Below are 18729 nucleotides of genomic sequence, written 5' to 3'. Positions count from 1 at the left end.
TGCTCTAATATGTTATTCAATAATGATAAAAGGATAATGCTGAAATGTCCATTCTTTTCTCGCCGAGTCACTAAATGCAGCACACACACATTATGCACACATTGTTTGATAACACTGCACGTACTATCCGCTGATGTCAGGACAATTTTGTGCACTGCAACTTCCCTTTGGCTTGCACGAAAAACAAAGTAACCGTCCTCTATAATGAGTGTGATGTTGAGCACAGGTATAGGATAAGGTGTTAGTACTACACATCGCATAGCTCCGGGAGTAAGTTTTTCCAGAGAAGAAAAAAAAAGGAAAAATATACTGTGAAAGTGTTACGTGGGGTGTTAGATGATTCGTTAGCGTTATTACTATATGTGTCAGATTTTTTACAACATCGCTACTATGCGTTATCTAAGTAATTCTCCAATGTATAGAATGTTTGGTTAATAGGAATTTTTAAGTGACTTATTAAATAATTTTGTTTCAGCAGTATGTTTATGGTACAGATTTTTTTCTTGGTGGGAAATATTTTCTTAGTTTTCTGTTTACTCTTTCTTGACAAATATAAATTCTGTCTACATCTTGTTGCATGGTCATGGATGCAGTTTGCTGTTTGTGCAGTATTTTATGTGTACAACTGTCTGATTTAAGTATTCACATGGTGTAGTTAAAATCCCCTATGTCTTATTTTGAACAGATCTTTACAATAATCTCGATTATTGTTTTTGATTATATTCATATGTCACTTTTCTATAGTTTGAAAACTGTGTTCATGTTCTGTGCTTTTAATCCCAAAAAATGTATGCCATAGCTATGAACAGAGTGTAATACGAATAGTATGAATCAATAAGACACTAGCCGTTACACACTGGTAACAGGATTTTAGGTGCATAACATGCTGATGACATTCTGTTTGCAAGTATCTTCGCGTGTTCACGCCATTTCGACTGAGAATCAATCTTCATTACTAGAAATTTCGCATTTATTACACTTTCTATTCTCGTGTCTTCTAAATTTAATTTAATAGTGTTGTTTTCCCTCTTGCAACTGAATTCTATGTCATTTTTTCCATTGACAGTGCATTGCATTGCTTATTGGGCCATTGGAAACTTCCTTGAGGGTTTAATTTGCTTTCTCTTGTTTTTCCAGTGGTTACAACATTTTTGCCACCACCAAAGAGGATTTTTTCCCAACACTAATACTAGTGGTGAAGTCATGTTGTAAATCAGAAGCAGTAATTGGTTCTAAAATGCTACACTGAAGAAACCCTGTATTCATGTAATTAGGCTCTGATGAATGTTTCAATAAAACTTTAGGCTTATTTGGGATATCTGTAACCTCTACTCTTTGTAGCCTGTCTTCTAGGTATGATCGGTCCCTGTCATTAGTTAGTGTGTCCTGGTTGCAAAAGTTTCTCTTCAAAGTTTCACTTCTATACAAAGCCTCACCTCAGAGAAACATCCTAAGTCTCACAGTTACAATTTACGTTAACAAATTTCTCTTTTTCAGAAATACTTTTCTTGCTAACGCCAGTCTTTATTTTGTATGCGCTCTACTTCATCCATCGTCAGTTATTTTGCTACTACAACTTTCAGTGTCTTGTTTCTAATCTAATTCCGTTACCGTCGCCTGCTTTAATGTAACTACGTTCTATTACTCTGGTTGCCTTCATTTCCATCTTATAACCTCTTTTCAGGACATTATTTATTGCGTTCAATTACTCTTCCAAGTCCTTTGCCAGTTCTGTCAGAATTAGGTCATCGGCAAACTTCAAACTTTCTTTTCCCTTCTCTGAACTTTAATTGCCTTTCCAAATTTGTCCTTCGTTGCCTTCACATGTCTAGTTTGGTTTTTTCTGATGCAAGAATATCCTTGTGAGCAGGTTCCAGCCGGAGGTCTGAATGGGAGTCATATCTTACAGCTGTATGTTCTGGAAAGATACAATGGCTTTAATGTCTCCTTTATTTTTGCTGTCAATAGTACAAAAATGACAAGCCCATGTTGCCCAATGCTGCAAGGCCACATCAGTCACCCATCCAGACTGTGGCTCCCATGTGTTGGTCTGGCGTCTTCACAGATACCCCTCCATTGTGGTTTCACATTCGGTGTGGCTATTTGTATCGTTGACGTATGGAAGCCACCCCACACCACTACATCAGGTTCCATTCTCTACGGGGGGAACTTACAATAAGATTAAAATAATTTATCACCAATGTATCGGAAAGAAAATAGTGCACGTGAACAACTGATTCGAAGAACAGTTTCGTGAGTTTTATATTTAGGCTGGATAGATAAGAAAAGAAATAAATTGATGAGTAAAATTGCTTTGGAGGGCTTTTGTTTAGCCAAGTAAAGGATTGAAAACCAAGATTCTGCTGTACCTAAGACGAAGAGTTTACAAACATTGTCTATCAAAAGTCGCAATTTACAGCAATCGATCATGACCTGTAAGTTTAGCGTGCAACTGGGAGATAGATAATGGATGTTACTATAAGAGACGGAAAAAATAAATTGTATCAGGGAGGAGAGTAGAGAGAGGAAGACGTAATTAAGTCTGCAAGTAAAATTAAATGGATTGTCGACCAATGAAATTGTTTAGTGTTTTCTGGATATGAGAAAGACCTAGACGACGAACCAACAGAAGGAGGCCATATTACATCAGAAAACATACAGGAGAATGATGTTTCTCTTAAAATGCACTAAGTTTGGAGATCACACAGTACTTTCAGTCCCGTACAACAAACAGTCATAGCAGCGACGCTACCAACGATTGATGTAGCACATGAACAAGAGTCAGTAAATATGGTAGAATGATACAATTTTTTTGTGTACATATTGCCAAAAATTGTACTCGAAGGAGAATATTACTGACGTTCCCAGACAATTAATTTCAGTTGCTTTTGCTCTTCGTGTAACTGTTCGTCTTGGAAACAAAAGAATCAGTCTCTTGACATATTTTGCGCATTCAGACTCAGTAATGTCTTCTGGAATAATTTTCTGGGAACGCATCACCCAGAAAGAATGCACTAATTGAACAAAAGCGAGCAGTGTGGATAACATGTGTTGCTCGCCTGTGCTCGTCATGTGGGCACCTTGTCAAGGAGTTAAGCATTTTAAGTCACAGTACATATATTCGCTAATTATATTTTTCATAAGTAACCCATCTCAGTTTGATAAGAGCAGTGATGTTCATATGTACAACACTAGCGGCAAAAGACGTCCTTTATCGCCTATCAATACAGCTGTCAGCGGCTCAGAGAGGAGCTCAGTATACAGCAACGAAAATTTTTGATGCTTTGTGCAATAACATAAAATGTCTGATACATAGCACATCAAGTTTCAAATCTAATCTAATATCATTTCTTCTGTTCAACTCCTTCTGTTCCACGAACGAAATTTTTTAAAAAAATTATTATTTATAAAAAGAGCTAGTTTTTGAAGTGTAGTTGCACGAGAAGGATTTTTTAAAAATGTGTTCATTAATTTTGGCACTAATCTCGTGTACATATAATGGAAACTGATTCGTTTCACATAATTTCGATATAATCATTCACATGATCTATGAAACATGTAACTAACTAAATATGTAGACTGTTGATGATTCCTAGCGTGAATAGGCGAAACGTGTTTGGTTCGAAGGAAATAAAACGTTTAGTTTTCCTTATTTACATAATAAACAATACTGACGTACCAAGTGAAGGAGAACGTTTGCAAGTATTAAAAAGACAGATTGCATCTATCAAATTGTCACTTAAGTGCAACAAAAGAAAAGGCATAAAGTTTCGAAGTAACTCATGCTTAAGGTACGTTCCACCTTGAAGGAAGTGGATAGGCTGACGTTACGAAGCAGAAATCTGATATTTATTAAAATTTGTGGAGATCATCATCACAAAACGGCTATTAAATTTCCATGATAAACAGAACTATGAGGTACGGCCTGAAAGCGAATAGGGGAGGGTGGGGTATTGTTCCGTCTGAGTTTGCTAATTGTACCCACTCACCTCGTAAATCCAATCGTCATTCGGTTCTTCCCTTGCAGTCTAGGAACAGCAGCTTGAGTATTGCTGTAATAAACGGTAACTAACAAGGGGAACAAAGGAGTGCCAATTACCAACATCCAAGTTTTAGCCTACTATAAATCATTGATGTATTTTTTAACACTTGCACTACACAGGGCTGCACTGTTACAGTCTTCACAAAATATCAAATATGTTGATACACTGATACATACAGCAACACTACATCACAATACATTGTCTCACACGGCAATCCAGATGGGGCGTTTGTGGCAATATAGGTAATCCAAGTTTCATTTACCGGTGCAGATGAGGTGCTCGCGGGCATCTAACCATGTTCTCGCGACTGTTCTCGTGGTTTTTGACTTCGCGAACCGCGGATTACGTCTCGTGAGGTACACGAATGATTACACAGCATCAAACGCCTCTATAGTCACAAAATTTACTTGTTCTCTTAGCCTGATCCCTTAACATCTTCACACCAAACACACGGTTAGAAAACCACCAAGTGACTCACTCGCTCGTTCTGGCGCGAGAAAACAAAGAATCGGCCACATCGATGTGTCATAATCGATGTCAGTGCTACTCGATACATGCTTACAGGCCTCACGAGCACAAATACAGTCCTTTATTCGTTGTGGCATGGAAGTAAACATCCATTAAATGTCATCTTGTGTAATTCACTGCCGTACGTGTAACATAAGCTGTGTCAGACCACGAAGATTGGTGGCTGAAGGCTGGCATGATTGTATACGTCTCGTTGTATCCCATATATATACACTCCTGGAAATTGAAATAAGAACACCGTGAATTCATTGTCCCAGGAAGGGGAAACTTTATTGACACATTCCTGGGGTCAGGTACAGCACATGATCACACTGACAGAACCACAGGCACATAGACACAGGCAACAGAGCATGCAGAATGTCGGCACTAGTACAGCGTATTTCCACCTTTCGCAACAATGCAGGCTGCTATTCTCCCATGGAGACGATCGTAGAGATGCTGGATGTAGTCCTGCGGAACGGCTTGCCATGCCATTTCCACCTGGCGCCTCAGTTGGACCAGCGTTTGTGCTGGACGTGCAGACCGCGTGAGACGACGCTTCATCCAGTCCCAAACATGCTCAATGCGGGACAGATCCGGAGATCTTGCTGGCCAGGGTAGTTGACTTACACCTTCTAGAGCACGTTGGGTGGCACGGGATACATGCGGACGTGCATGTCCTGTTGGAACAGCAAGTTCCCTTGCCGGTCTAGGAATGGTAGAACGATGGGTTCGATGACGGTTTGGATGTACCGTGCACTATTCAGTGTCCCCTCGACGATCACCAGAGGTGTACGGCCAGTGTAGGAGATCGCTCCCCACACCATGATGCCGGGTGTTGGCCCTGTGTGCCTCGGTCGTATGCAGTCCTGATTGTGGCGCTCACCTGCACGGCGCCAAAACGCATACGACCATCATTGGCACCAAAGCAGAAGCGACTCTCATCGCTGAAGACGACACGTCTCCATTCGTCCCTCCATTCACGCCTGTCGCGACGCTACTGGAGGCGGGCTGCACGATGTTGGGGCGTGAGCGGAAGTCGGCCTAACGGTGTGCGGGACCGTAGCCCAGCTTCATGGACACGGTTGCGAATGGTCCTCGCCGATACCCCAGGAGCAACAGTGTCCCTAATTTGTTGGGAAGTGGCGGTGCGGTCCCCTACGGCACTGCGTAGGATCCTACGGTCTTGGCGTGCATCCGTGCGTCGCTGCGGTCCGGTCCCAGGTCGACGGGTACGTGCACCTTCCGCCGACCACTGGCGACAACATCGATGTACTGTGGAGACCTCACGCCCCACGTGCTGAGCAATTCGGCGGTACGTCCACCCGGCCTCCCGCATGCCCAGTATACGCCCTCGCTCAAAGTCCGTCAACTGCACATACGGTTCACGTCCACGCTGTCGCGGCATGCTACCAGTGTTAAAGACTGCGATGGAGCTCCGTATGCCACGGCAACTGGCTGACACTGACGGCGGCGGTGCACAAATGCTGTGCAGCTAGCGCCATTCGACGGCCAACACCGCGGTTCCTGGTGTGTCCACTGTGCCGTGCGTGTGATCATTGCTTGTACAGCCCTCTCGCAGTGTCCGGAGCAAGTATGGTGGGTCTGACACACCGGTGTCAATGTGTTCTTTTTTCCATTTCCAGGAGTGTAGTTTGTAGATGCAGATCAGGGACTGGTCAGGTCTGTCGGTAACCTGAACATTCCATAATTCGTTTGTGGTGCCATCTGCGGTGTGGGATCATGTATTGCCTTGCTGGAATATACCATCTTTTACTCTGGTCATGAAGGTATGACTCGCTTTACCGTTCTTGCCACATACTGGGGAGCATTCATCCTCCCTTCAACAATTGCCAAATCAAACGTGTTGTCATATCCAATAGATCATCATACCATAATTTCAGAAACGGACGAGTGTGCGTCCATAGAATTTTTGTTTTCTGTGATCTTGTGCCGGGTCGTCTGCTTGTGACGCCGGAAATGATTATCCTCCTATTTCCATCTTATGTAATAATATTTTTTTTTCCTTATTTTGTTACCTGAATATATGACATTTATGTGTCTTTATATATTGTAATTGTTTTACTATATATATATGTCGAAGTACAGTTGGTTTGTTTTGTAAATATTATTTGCATTTTTACGCTGGGTCTAGCCTAGGGAAGACTATGCTATCGAACGATTACATCGATAGGTCGTGTAGAGAAATGAAGTGTTTAGGATCTTTGGTGGTGTTAACTCTGCCGCGTGGACCGCAAGCAGAGAGAGTCTGGCTGGAGTAGGGCGGTGAAGCAGATGTGTTGTGTGACGCTCCCGCGAGTTGCCGCGCTTTCGGGGTTTGGCAGCATGTAATTGCGCTCGACTTGCTATGATAGTTTCTGACACGGTGTCGCGGACGGCAGGCATTAGCTGGCGCACATCAAGAGCCCGTTTCGCCTGGTGACCGTGTCGAGAAGAAGGCGCGCCAACATCCAGCTTCTGCAACAGCGACGGCCGACAATGAGTGACTGTCGCCACCTCCCCGATCGACGACTTCAAACCTTCAATCAACCAACAAGGAAGACTAAAAGCACGTAAAGTTTTAGAACTGTGTGGCAGACCTCAGCTTTTCAAACAGTTCCATTTGCATCACAAAAATACAGCAACTTAGGGTGAACCTTTGTTACTCATTGTACCAATTGCTTACCAAGCAGGGTCCCTTTCTTTTCTGGAATGAATCCGAGTGTCGTTGAAATTCTTACGCCAGCATTAAAGTAATATTATTCCATTTCACTGCTTTAATTTCAAAGTTCAGTTAAAGTATTCATAGCTGGCTACAATATTTAGATTACACAAGCAGAAATTAAGAGTGCGAGTTTTGCTACCATATTTTAGCTTACCTGTGACTCCAGCTCAGCTTGGTACATACTAAATTTTACTATTGTTAATTGTTCAGAATCATTTAATTCAAGTTCAAAGTTAAATCTCTTATTTCTAAATGGCGTAGATTTTAGTAGCTTTTGAAATGATTGTTGACGTAGCCCAAGACTAACCTTATTTTATTGAATTTCGTAGTGCTTCAGAAACAAAGTTCACTATTAATTTCAGTCACTTTCAATTTTCCGGTTTTATTAATTCTTTTGCTACATTAAGTCAGTGTAGCGAAATTTCTTACTTCTGACAAACATTCAGTTTTCACACAACACGTGTCAACCTTCAGTTGCCACGCTTCTAGTGCTAATTATATGTGCATTAATCCTTCATTTTCAGTTATTATAATAGTTGTCCATTGGACTGGCGACTGTTATTTTCCCCAAATCTCAAATATCTAATTAACGCCAATTAATTGTTAACGTAACGACCGCACATTTACTTTCTTATTAATTTTACCCTTTTCTCAAAATTAATTTCCACCAATTTCATTTGCATATTTCCTTTCATTTAAATGTAACCCTTTCCTCCCTCTTTACCGACAAATTAACTTCGGTGACGATTGCTTTTCCTAAATTTACATTAGGTGCACGCTGTTTAATTTTTCACTGTCATTAAGGTCGATAATTGAGGGGGAGGTTACATGAAGACACGTTGGCCCCGATATCACCACCACAATCAAAAGCGAGACTCATCACTCAACGCCAGAGAATGCCACTCTGTGCCAGTTACGGCACTCAGTTTCCCACTTGACTCTGATTTTATACCATGCAAATCTCTGTTGTCTGCAGAATGGGGTCAGCAGTAAGCGACGAATGGCAACTAGAGATCTTATCCCGGCTCCCAGTAACCTGTTTGCGACGGTTAGCGGTAACACTCTGACTTATGTCCGCTATTGTCAGCCGTCAGAGCCAGCCGAACAATCCTGTACTCTTCTCGTAGTGTAGAACTTCTGGAAAGACCCGTGCCTATTCTTTTTGCTATGCTGTTGCCCTAATTGCATCTTGTATTTCTTCACTACTCCTCCTGATTCCGATACACTATAGCCAATTTTCTGTGTGGTCTGTCGGTGTAATATTTCCTGTCTATCATGCCAATAAGGGGGCGTTTCCCAAAGTCTGAAAGACAGGGATAAGATCCATGAACGTCCTCAGAACATGTTGTATCACTGGATCCCCCTGAAAAGTTGGAGTAATGTCAGACAAGACTAATTGCTACCGTGTATATCATTCTTCATTTGTAGGAACGGATTTTGTTCTGTACCGAATCAACGCATCCCACAGGCATGCAAATACTAGAGTATCAGTTTGGTAGCGTTTGGTCAGGGTATTCACGATGTAACAATTTCCATGTCCAGTACTGAATGTCCGAAGGAACACTCCATGGAACTATACAGACACTGTCAAATTTCATGCCAAAGCCAAGGCAACCTAACGAGAAAAATAAATCTCTATGTGGGAGTCACGTAACTGTGGAAGGACTAAACAGACACTGGGACATATGGAGACTTGGATCGGTCCTGAAATTGTGCTCGGCTAGCCGAAGTTGTTAAGGTGACTGATTGCGATAATCGGAAAATCCGGGTTCGAGACCCAGTCTGGCACAAATTTTCATGTTTTCAGTCAGCTGTATAACTACTGAGTACCACATTCGCAGTTTGCGAATACATTTCATAATTGAAAGTCACTAAAATAGCACAGCAGGGAGTTCCTCCGTTCCCACGATTAACATATCCTTCGTTGACAGAGGGGCAGTTACGTCACCAGGTGGAAAGGCGTGCGTCGCAAACACTTGGAGTGCGTGGGCGGGAGCAAGGACATCTTCCCGGACTTCGGGCAGCAAAGACGGAATATAGAAAGTGTCTTTTACGCTAAGACTGAGGCTATATGGAAGCTCGTTCTTCAAGTCTCATATTTCGCAAGTTGTGCTGAAACTGACTGCTGCTGTCTTCACTATAAAAGTGACTGACATTGTTCAGGGTTACTGAGAAACAATAGCTTGTTAACTTTCATACTTTCATTTTAGTGTGCTCTAAAGTGACTTGTTTTGGATAACTCTGAGCATTAAGAAAACATGATTTGCACCAAGAAAACAACATAAAGAACGGTTCGCTCTCCCATTTTGCTTTCTTTCAGCTAATCATCCAATCCTAGTCAAGCACCAGAGTACGTATACTCTCATAGGTTCTGTGCTTAACAATAAAAACCTGTCCAAAGGAAATGCAGCATTCGCTCTCACTGGGAAAAGAGATACTTTGTTTCTGGACAACTTAGTCTTAACTATTGTTCTGAAAGGATAACACTTATCTGCCGAGTACATTTACTATAGTCTTGCAAAAGGAATGAGCGGTATCTGTGATATACGTCAAATTCTTAACACACGGTAACGGAATTAGGTGTGGCTAACTATCCTTATTTTCTACAGGCGTTTTGTGCACTAGTGGAGAGCATTTCTCAGTGTTACAATACTTATATACACTTACTCAAAAAATAAGTTCAAAAGTATAGATGGTGTCTTGGAAAGATGAACAGCACTCAAATTAAAGCACAGGTGATGCAGTGGAATTAAATTATGTGATGCAGAGGGAATTATATTAGCAAAGCTGAAAGCAGTAGGCGAATATTGCTATTTGGGTATCAGAATAACCGATGATGGTAGACGTTCAGGCGCTATAAATTGCAACAGAAAAAAAGCTATCTTGCAAAAGCGAAAAATCTGTTAACATCTGATGTTAACTGAAGTATTACGAAGTCTTTTGTGAAAGTGTTTGCCTGAAATGTAGTCTTGTAGGGAAAAGAAATCTTGACGGTAAACACTTAAGACAAGAAGAGAATAAAAGCGTTTGAAATGCGGTGCTACAAAAGAAACTGAAGATCGGATGCTCGTATTGTCAGTTGATCCTCAAGTTAAGCAAATGTCATGCACAGTAGCTCCAAAAATCCGTTAATATACAACCATAGTGTGGAAGAGCAATCAGTGGAGGCAGCCACATCCATATATATATATATATATATATACACTACTGGCCATTAAAATCGCTACACCACGAAGATGACGTGCTACAGACGCGAAATTCAACCGACAGGAAGAAGATGCTGTGATATGCAAATGATTAGCTCCTCAGAGCATTCACACAAGGTTGGCGCTGGTGGCGACACCTACAACGTGCTGACATGAGGGAAGTTTCCAACCGATTTCTCATACACAAACAGCAGTTGACCGGCGTCGCCTGGTGAAACGTTGTCGTACTGTCTCGTGTAAGGAGGAGAAATGCGTGCCATCACGTTTTCTACTTCCATAAAGGTCGGATTTTAGCCTATCGCGATTGCGGTTTATCGCATCGCGACAATGCTGCTCGCGTTGGTCGAAATCCAATGGATGTTTGCAGAATATAGAATCGGTGGATTCAAGAGGGTAATACGGAACGCCGTGCTGGATCCCAACGGCCTCGTATCACTAGCAGTCGAGATGACAGGCATCTTACCCGCAAGGCTGTAACGGATCGTGCAGCCACGTCTCAATGCCTTACTCAACAGATGGAGACGTTTGCAAGACAACAACCATCTGCACGAACAGCTCGACGACATTTGCAGCAGGATGGACTATCAGCTCGGAGACCATGGTTGCGGTTACCCTTGACGCTGCATCACAGGGAGGAGCGCCTGCGATTGTGTACTCAACGACGAACCTGGGTGCACGAATGGCAAAACGTCATTTTTTCGGATGACTCCAGGTTCTGTTTACAGCATCGTGATGGCCACATCGGTGTTTGGCAACATCGCGGTGAACGCACATTGGAAGCGTGTATTCGTCATCGCCATGGGTGCCGTTGGTTACACGTCTCGGTCACCTCTTGTTCGCACTGACAGCACTTTGAACAGTGGACGTTACATTTCAGATGTGTTACGACCCGTGGCTCTACCCTTCATTCGATCCCTGCGAAACCCTACATTTCAGCAGGATAATGCACGACCGCATGTTGCAGGTCCTGTACGGGCCTTTCTAGATACAGAAAATGTTCGACTGCTGCCCTGGCCAACACATTCTCCATATCTCTCTCCAATTGAAAACGTCTGGTCAATAGTGGCCGAGCAACTGGCTCGTCGCAATACACCAGTCACTACTCTTGATGAACTGTGGTATCGTGTTGAAGATGCATGGGCAGCTGTACCTGTACACGCCATCCAAGCTCTGTTTGACTCAGTGCCCAGGCGTATCAAGGCCTTTATTACGGCCAGAGGTGGTTGTTCTGGGTCTGGTTTCACAGGATCGATGCACACAAATTGCGTGAAAATGTAATCCCACGTCAGTTCTAGTATAATATATTTGTCCAATGAATCCCCTTTTATTATCTGCATTTATTCTTGGTGTAACAATTTTAATGGCCAAAAGTATATATACAGGGTGTTACAAAAAGGTACGGCCAAACTTTCAGGAAACATTCCTCACACAAAAAGAAAGAAAATATGTGGACATGTGTCCGGAAACGCTTACTTTCCATGTTAGAGCTCATTTTATTACTTCTCTTCAAATCACTTTAATCCTGGAATGGAAACACGACAGCAACAGAACGTACCAGCGTGACTTCAAACAATTTGTTACAGGAAATGTTCAAAATGTTAGCGAGGATACATGCATCCACCCTCCGTCGCACGGAATACCTGATGCGCTGATGCAGCCCTGGAGAAGGGCGTATTGTATCACAGCCGTCCACAATACGAGCACGAAGAGTCACTACGTTTGGTACCGGGGTTGCATAGACAAGAGCTTTCAAATGCCCCCATAAATGAAAGTCAAGAGGGTTGAGGTCAGGAGAGCGTGGAGGCCATGGAATTGTTCCGCCTCTACCAATCCATCGGTCACCGAATCTGTTGTTGAGAAGCGTACGAACACTTCGACTAAAATGTGCAGGAGCTCCATTGTGCATGAACCACATGTTGTGTCGTACCTGTAAAGGCACATGTTCTTGCAGAACAGGTAGAGTATCCCGTATGAAATCATGGCAGTGAATTGAGGAAGTACAGTACATACTGACGAAACTAAAATGAGCTCTAACATGAAAATTAAGCGTTTCCGGACACATGTCCACATAACATCTTTTCTTTATTTGTGTGTGAGGAATGTTTCCTGTAAGTTTGGCCGTACCTTTTTGTAACACACACAACACACACACATATATATACATATATATATATATATATATATATATATATATATATATATATATATATATATATATATATATATAATAAATCGCAGAAAAGGTACCTGTCATACTGAGAATCATCGGAAGTATCCTCAGAACACGTGGTCTACTAGTGAAGGAGGAAGCTTACAAAACTCTCGTTCGGCACTTACTTGAGTAGCATTCTTCTCGGACCCTTTCCAGAAGTCATTAATAGATGAAATATAGAAGAGCCAAACAAAAGTAGCACCTTTCAGCACAGTTTCGTCCAGAAAGCACAGACGCCCCATAGAGATATTCATTCAACTCCAGTAGGAGACACGGCAATAGTGGCGTTGTCCATTCCGTTGTATTTCGGTGTTAAAATTCTAAGGGTGTTCATTTCTAGAAGAGTTAACCAGAATAACATTTCTTCAACATATGTATCATGGATAGACCATGAAGGTAAAAGTAGATAGATACGAAATCAAATGGAAGTATACTACCAGTCGTTCTTCCCTCTCTCCATTCCCATCTGGAACACGAAAAGAGATAAGTACAGGAACGCGCAAAAGGCACGAATGAATCTGAAACTACTTGATCGAGTTAATTTTGGTCACGCATAAAATGTATTTACACTAATACAATCTGTAAGTTACTCAATTTAAATGTTGCAGTTATTTTCCAAAGATAACATGATTTTCATCTGGCTCGAGATGACTAGGTTTTTGTGTTGCCCTCATCATTTCATCATCATTCACGACAGTGGCGAGACTGGACTGAGCAAAGGTTGGGAATTTGTACGGGCGCTCATAACTGCGCAGTTGAGCGCCCCACAACCCAAATATCACCATCATCATCAAAGATATCATCGGGAAGATGGTGTCTATCTTTGTGCAAACACATCAAAAGTCTTTGTTTTAAGTTCTGCACAACTTTTTTCGAAGCGTCCTGTGAAAAAGCAGCAATTTCTTCACGTATTCCAACCTGCAGATCGCTGAACGAACGTGGTTTGCGCCAATAAACATTCCGTTTCACATGTCCCCATAAGAAGAAGTCGCAAACCTACAGATCTGACAAACATGGAGGCCAGTGGGGATCTCTGAAACGTGAGAGCAAGTGTTTAAGAAACATTTCCCGAACAACTGCGATGGATGCATTAACGGTGTGGGCTATTGCTCCATCTCGTTGGAACCACATTTCTGCCATATTGATCACCAAAGCCTCAAGTTGTGGCCGCAAAAGTTGTGCAGCATTGCAACGTAAGGTTCAGAATTTACTGTTACATTAATGCCATTTTTTTTATGAAAAAGGCCCAACGATCCCCACTTTAGATTCTCCACATTACATGGTCAGCACTGTACAGTGGTTTATGAAGCAATTCTGTTGGTTTGGCCGCCGCCGAAAGCGACACTTTTGCTTGTTTACAAAAGCGTCGAAGCGAAAATGAGCGTCATCGCTGATCATTAACAAAACATCATCAGTTGCACGAGCTTCTGTACCATCACAGATTCATCGGGGCGGCCACGGTGGCCGAGCGGTTCTAGGCGCTTCAGTCCGGAATCCCGCGACTCCTACGATAGCAGGTTCGAATCCTGCCTCGGGCATGGATGTGTGTGATGTCCTTAGGTTAGTTAGGTTTAAGTAGTTCTAAGTTCTAGGGGACTGATGACCTCAGATGTTAAGTCCCATAGTGCTCAGAGCCATCTGAACCATTTGAACAGTTTCATCGGATTGAAACTGTAGCTCTCTGTTCAGAATGCGCTGTAGCGAGTGACAACTAAACAAGCCCAAGCTCAGACCACGTCGCCTAGTCGATGCGGCTTTTCGCGGATGATGCTGTAGTATACAGAGAAGTTGCACCATTAGAAAATTGTAGCGAAATGCAGGAAGATCTGCAGCGGATAGGCACTTGGTGTAGGGAGTGGCAACTGGTCCTTAACATAGACAAATGTAATGTATTGCGAATACATGGAAAGAAGGTTCCTTTATTGTATGATTACTTGATAGCGGAACAAACACTGATAGCAGTTACTTCTGTAAAATATCTGGGAGTATGCGTGCAGAACGATTTGAAGTGGAATGATCATATAAAATTAATTGTTGATAAGGCGGGTACCAGGTTGAGATTTATTGGGAGAGTTCTTAGAAAATGTAGTCCATCAACAAAGGAGGTGGCTTACAAAACACACGTTCGACCTATACTTGAGTATTGCTCATCAGTGTGGGATCCGTACCAGATCGGGTTGACGGAGGAGATAGAGAAGATCCAAAGAAGAGCGGCGCTTTTCGTCACAGGGTTATTTGGTAACCGTGATACCGTTACGGAGATGTTAAGCAAACTAGTGGCAGACTCTGCAAGAGAGGCGCTCTGCATGGCGGTGTAGCTTGCTGTCCAGGTTTCGAGAGGGTGCGTTTCTGGATGAGGTATCGAATATATTGCTTCCCCCTACTTATACCTGCCGAGGAGATCACGAATGTAAAATTAGAGAGATTAGAGCGCGCACGGAGGCTTTCAGATCGTCGTTCTTCCCGCGAACCATACGCGACTGGAACAGGAAAGGGAGGTAATGACAGTGGCACGTGAAGTGCCCTCCGCCACACACCGTTGGGTGGCTTGCGGAGTATAAATGTAGATGTAGATGTAGATGAACAGCGAGAACCGAAGATAGGCGCTCTTACTCTGTCAACATTTTCTGGAGTTCGCCCTGTACGTGGTAGACCATTCGATTAATGATCCAGTTGTGCGAGAAGAGTTAACTGAACGAAGTACTGTGTTGCCACCTGGTATCATACCATAACGCTCAACACAGAACTGTGTACTTAATCCGTTGAACAGTGGTAACAGATTCCATACGTTTGATATGATGTTCAACAGTGAAAACACAATGGATAAAGGTCCACTGTGCTGTTATTACTGACTATCCATACTCTAACAGAGAAAATAACAACACTCGATGGTGAGTGACTGCTCCCCTCCACGTCTACTACGCAACGCAAATACATGCTTACATTTTGCGCCATACTGCAGAGTGAGAAGCGAAGTGCCCTCCGCTTCACTCCTTAAGGTAGTTTGTGAAATATTGCCGTAGATGAAGATCTGGATTCAATTTAACGGTCACTTTTAACCAGTCTTCGTGAGCAATTTGTAAATGTTTATACACTCCTGGAAATTGAAATAAGAACACCGTGAATTCATTGTCCCAGGAAGGGGAAACTTTATTGACACATTCCTGGGGTCAGATACATCACATGATCACACTAACAGAACCAGAGGCACATAGACACAGGCAACAGAGCATGCACAATGTCGGCACTAGTACAGTGTATATCCACCTTTCGCAGCAATGCAGGCTGCTATTCTCCCATGGAGTCGATCGTAGAGATGCTGGATGTAGTCCTGTGGAACGGCTTGCCATGCCATTTCCACCTGGCGCCTCAGTTGGACCAGCGTTCGTGCTGGACGTGCAGACCGCGTGAGACGACACTTCATCCAGTCCCAAACATGCTCAATGGGGGACAGATCCGGAGATCTTGCTGGCCAGGGTTGTTGACTTACACCTTCTAGAGCGCGTTGGGTGGCACGGGATACATGCGGATGTGCATTGTCCTGTTGGAACAGCAAGTTCCCTTGCCGGTCTAGGAATGGTAGAACGATGGGTTCGATGACGGTTTGGATGTACCGTGCACTATTCAGTGTCCCCTCGACGATCACCAGAGGTGTACGGCCAGTGTAGGAGATCGCTCCCCACACCATGATGCCGGGTGTTGGCCCTGTGTGCCTCGGTCGTATGCAGTCCTGATTGTGGCGCTCACCTGCACGGCGCCAAAACGCATACGACCATCATTGGCACCAAAGCAGAAGCGACTCTCATCGCTGAAGACGACACGTCTCCATTCGTCCCTCCATTCACGCCTGTCGCGACGCTACTGGAGGCGGGCTGCACGATGTTGGGGCGTGAGCGGAAGTCGGCCTAACGGTGTGCGGGACCGTAGCCCAGCTTCATGGACACGGTTGCGAATGGTCCTCGCCGATACCCCAGGAGCAACAGTGTCCCTAATTTGTTGGGAAGTGGCGGTGCGGTCCCCTACGGCACTGCGTAGGATCCTACGGTCTTGGCGTGCATCCGTGCGTCGCTGCGGTCCGGTCCCAGGTCGACGGGCACGTGCACCTTCCGCTGACCACTGGCGACAACATCGATGTAGTGTGGAGACCTCACGCCCCACGTGTTGAGCAATTCGGCGGTACGTCCACCCGGCCTCCCGCATGCCCACTATACGCCCTCGCTCAAAGTCCGTCAACTGCACATACGGTTCACGTCCACGCTGTCGCGGCATGCTACCAGTGTTAAAGACTGCGATGGAGCTCCGTATGTCACGGCAAACTGGCTGACACTGACGGCGGCGGTGCACAAATGCTGCGCAGCTAGCGCCATTCGACGGCCAACACCGCGGTTCCTGGTGTGTCCGCTGTGCCGTGCGTGTGATCATTGCTTGTACAGCCGTCTCGCAGTGTCCGGAGCAAGTATGGTGGGTCTGACACACCGGTGTCAATGTGTTCTTTTTTCCATTTCCAGGAGTGTATTAAATATTACCAAGTGTATCGACACATTATAAAGAGGTTTTTGTTTCATTTCAGCCAGCGCCGTAAGTCATCAGTCTGCTTCCTTCCTATGTCTGTGTCAGTGGGGTAATGGTATCAAGTGAATTCAATGGCTTCGTTATCGCAGCACCATTAGTTGAGGGTTTAGTCTGGCAATAGTCATTATTATCCATCTCTTGTTCCTTTTGTCACTTCCCTCTCTCTCTTTTCAGCATACCAAAATGACTTCAGAAACGAGATTGTATTTCCAGAATGCATTTCACTCTGTAGCAGACTGCGCCCTGATTTTAAACTTTCTAGCTGATCAAAACTGTGTGCCCCACCGGGACTCGAACCTAGGAACTTTGCCATGTCCGGTCAAGTGCTCTATGGCTGAGCAACCCATTCACGATTGACAACCCGTCCTCATAGTTTTCCTTCCTCGGCAAAGCAACTGTGCGTGAAACCCACTGGTCGCAGTTTCAGGTCCCGATCCAGCACATAGGTTTAGTCTTCCAGGAAGTTTCACATCAGCGAACTATCCCCTATAGAGCGAAAATTCATTCTGGAAACACTCCACCAAGACGTGGCTAATTCGTATCCTTTCTTCCACGAGTGCTAATCTTGTAAGTTTCGTTGGAGAAGTTATGTGAAATTGGGATGGTTGCACCCACTTCTGTTCATGTCTCTGAGTACAGGAATTTGGTCACCACGTGAAATATGTATCTCTTCCTTTCTTTGCTGCGTTATTTGCCAGTGGGGCGGCCTTCTCATCCCCGATAATCGCTACATGATCCTTGGCGCATGTAAATGATAATTTTGAACAGTTTCTTCTTAGTTCTGATACGGTTTTTTTAATACATCATGTGCGAAACTTTCATATTTTTACAGTTTTAAATAATGACAATAATTAGAATAAGCGTAGTCGATAGGGACAAGTTTAGTTGTGACAGTGAAGAGAAAACATCGTTAAAAGTAAACCGAACGACTTGAAATAATAATCATGAATTTGTGATACATTATTGTATATACATTTCCATGTGTCCTAAAATGTGTTTTGCATTTGGAATGTTTGTCTCTGCTCGCACGACGGGCAGAGATCAGGGACTCTCAGTAGGGCCCTATAACCTATAACTTTAACTCGACAAACATTTTCAGTTATAGTGAGCACTGTACAATAGGTAAATCATAATTCAGGGCGACAATAACAAATATACTTGTCGTTTCAGAAAGCGTATTCATTTAGAAGAGTTAGTTGCTACGATGGGCAGAGATAATGCAATATCACAGTGGTCGCTATTATTATCTATGACAATGCTTTATATTATCCAGTCAATAAGTACTTTAAAACAAATTAAACTCTATTGGTAATAAAATAACGAGATGGGAGTCTCTTACTCGCGATTAGTAAGTTAGTTTCGTAAAATATAAGTATGATGTCCTTTCGCATGTAATAGTTAAAAGACTCTATTATGTCACAATTTTCCATAAATAGTAAATTTTGGCGCAAAATCGGTGTGAAA

This window comes from Schistocerca gregaria, chromosome 4 (assembly GCF_023897955.1).
Source record: "Schistocerca gregaria isolate iqSchGreg1 chromosome 4, iqSchGreg1.2, whole genome shotgun sequence".
NCBI classification, from domain to species: Eukaryota; Metazoa; Arthropoda; class Insecta; order Orthoptera; family Acrididae; genus Schistocerca; species Schistocerca gregaria.
Note: the sequence above shows the minus strand (reverse complement) of the source record.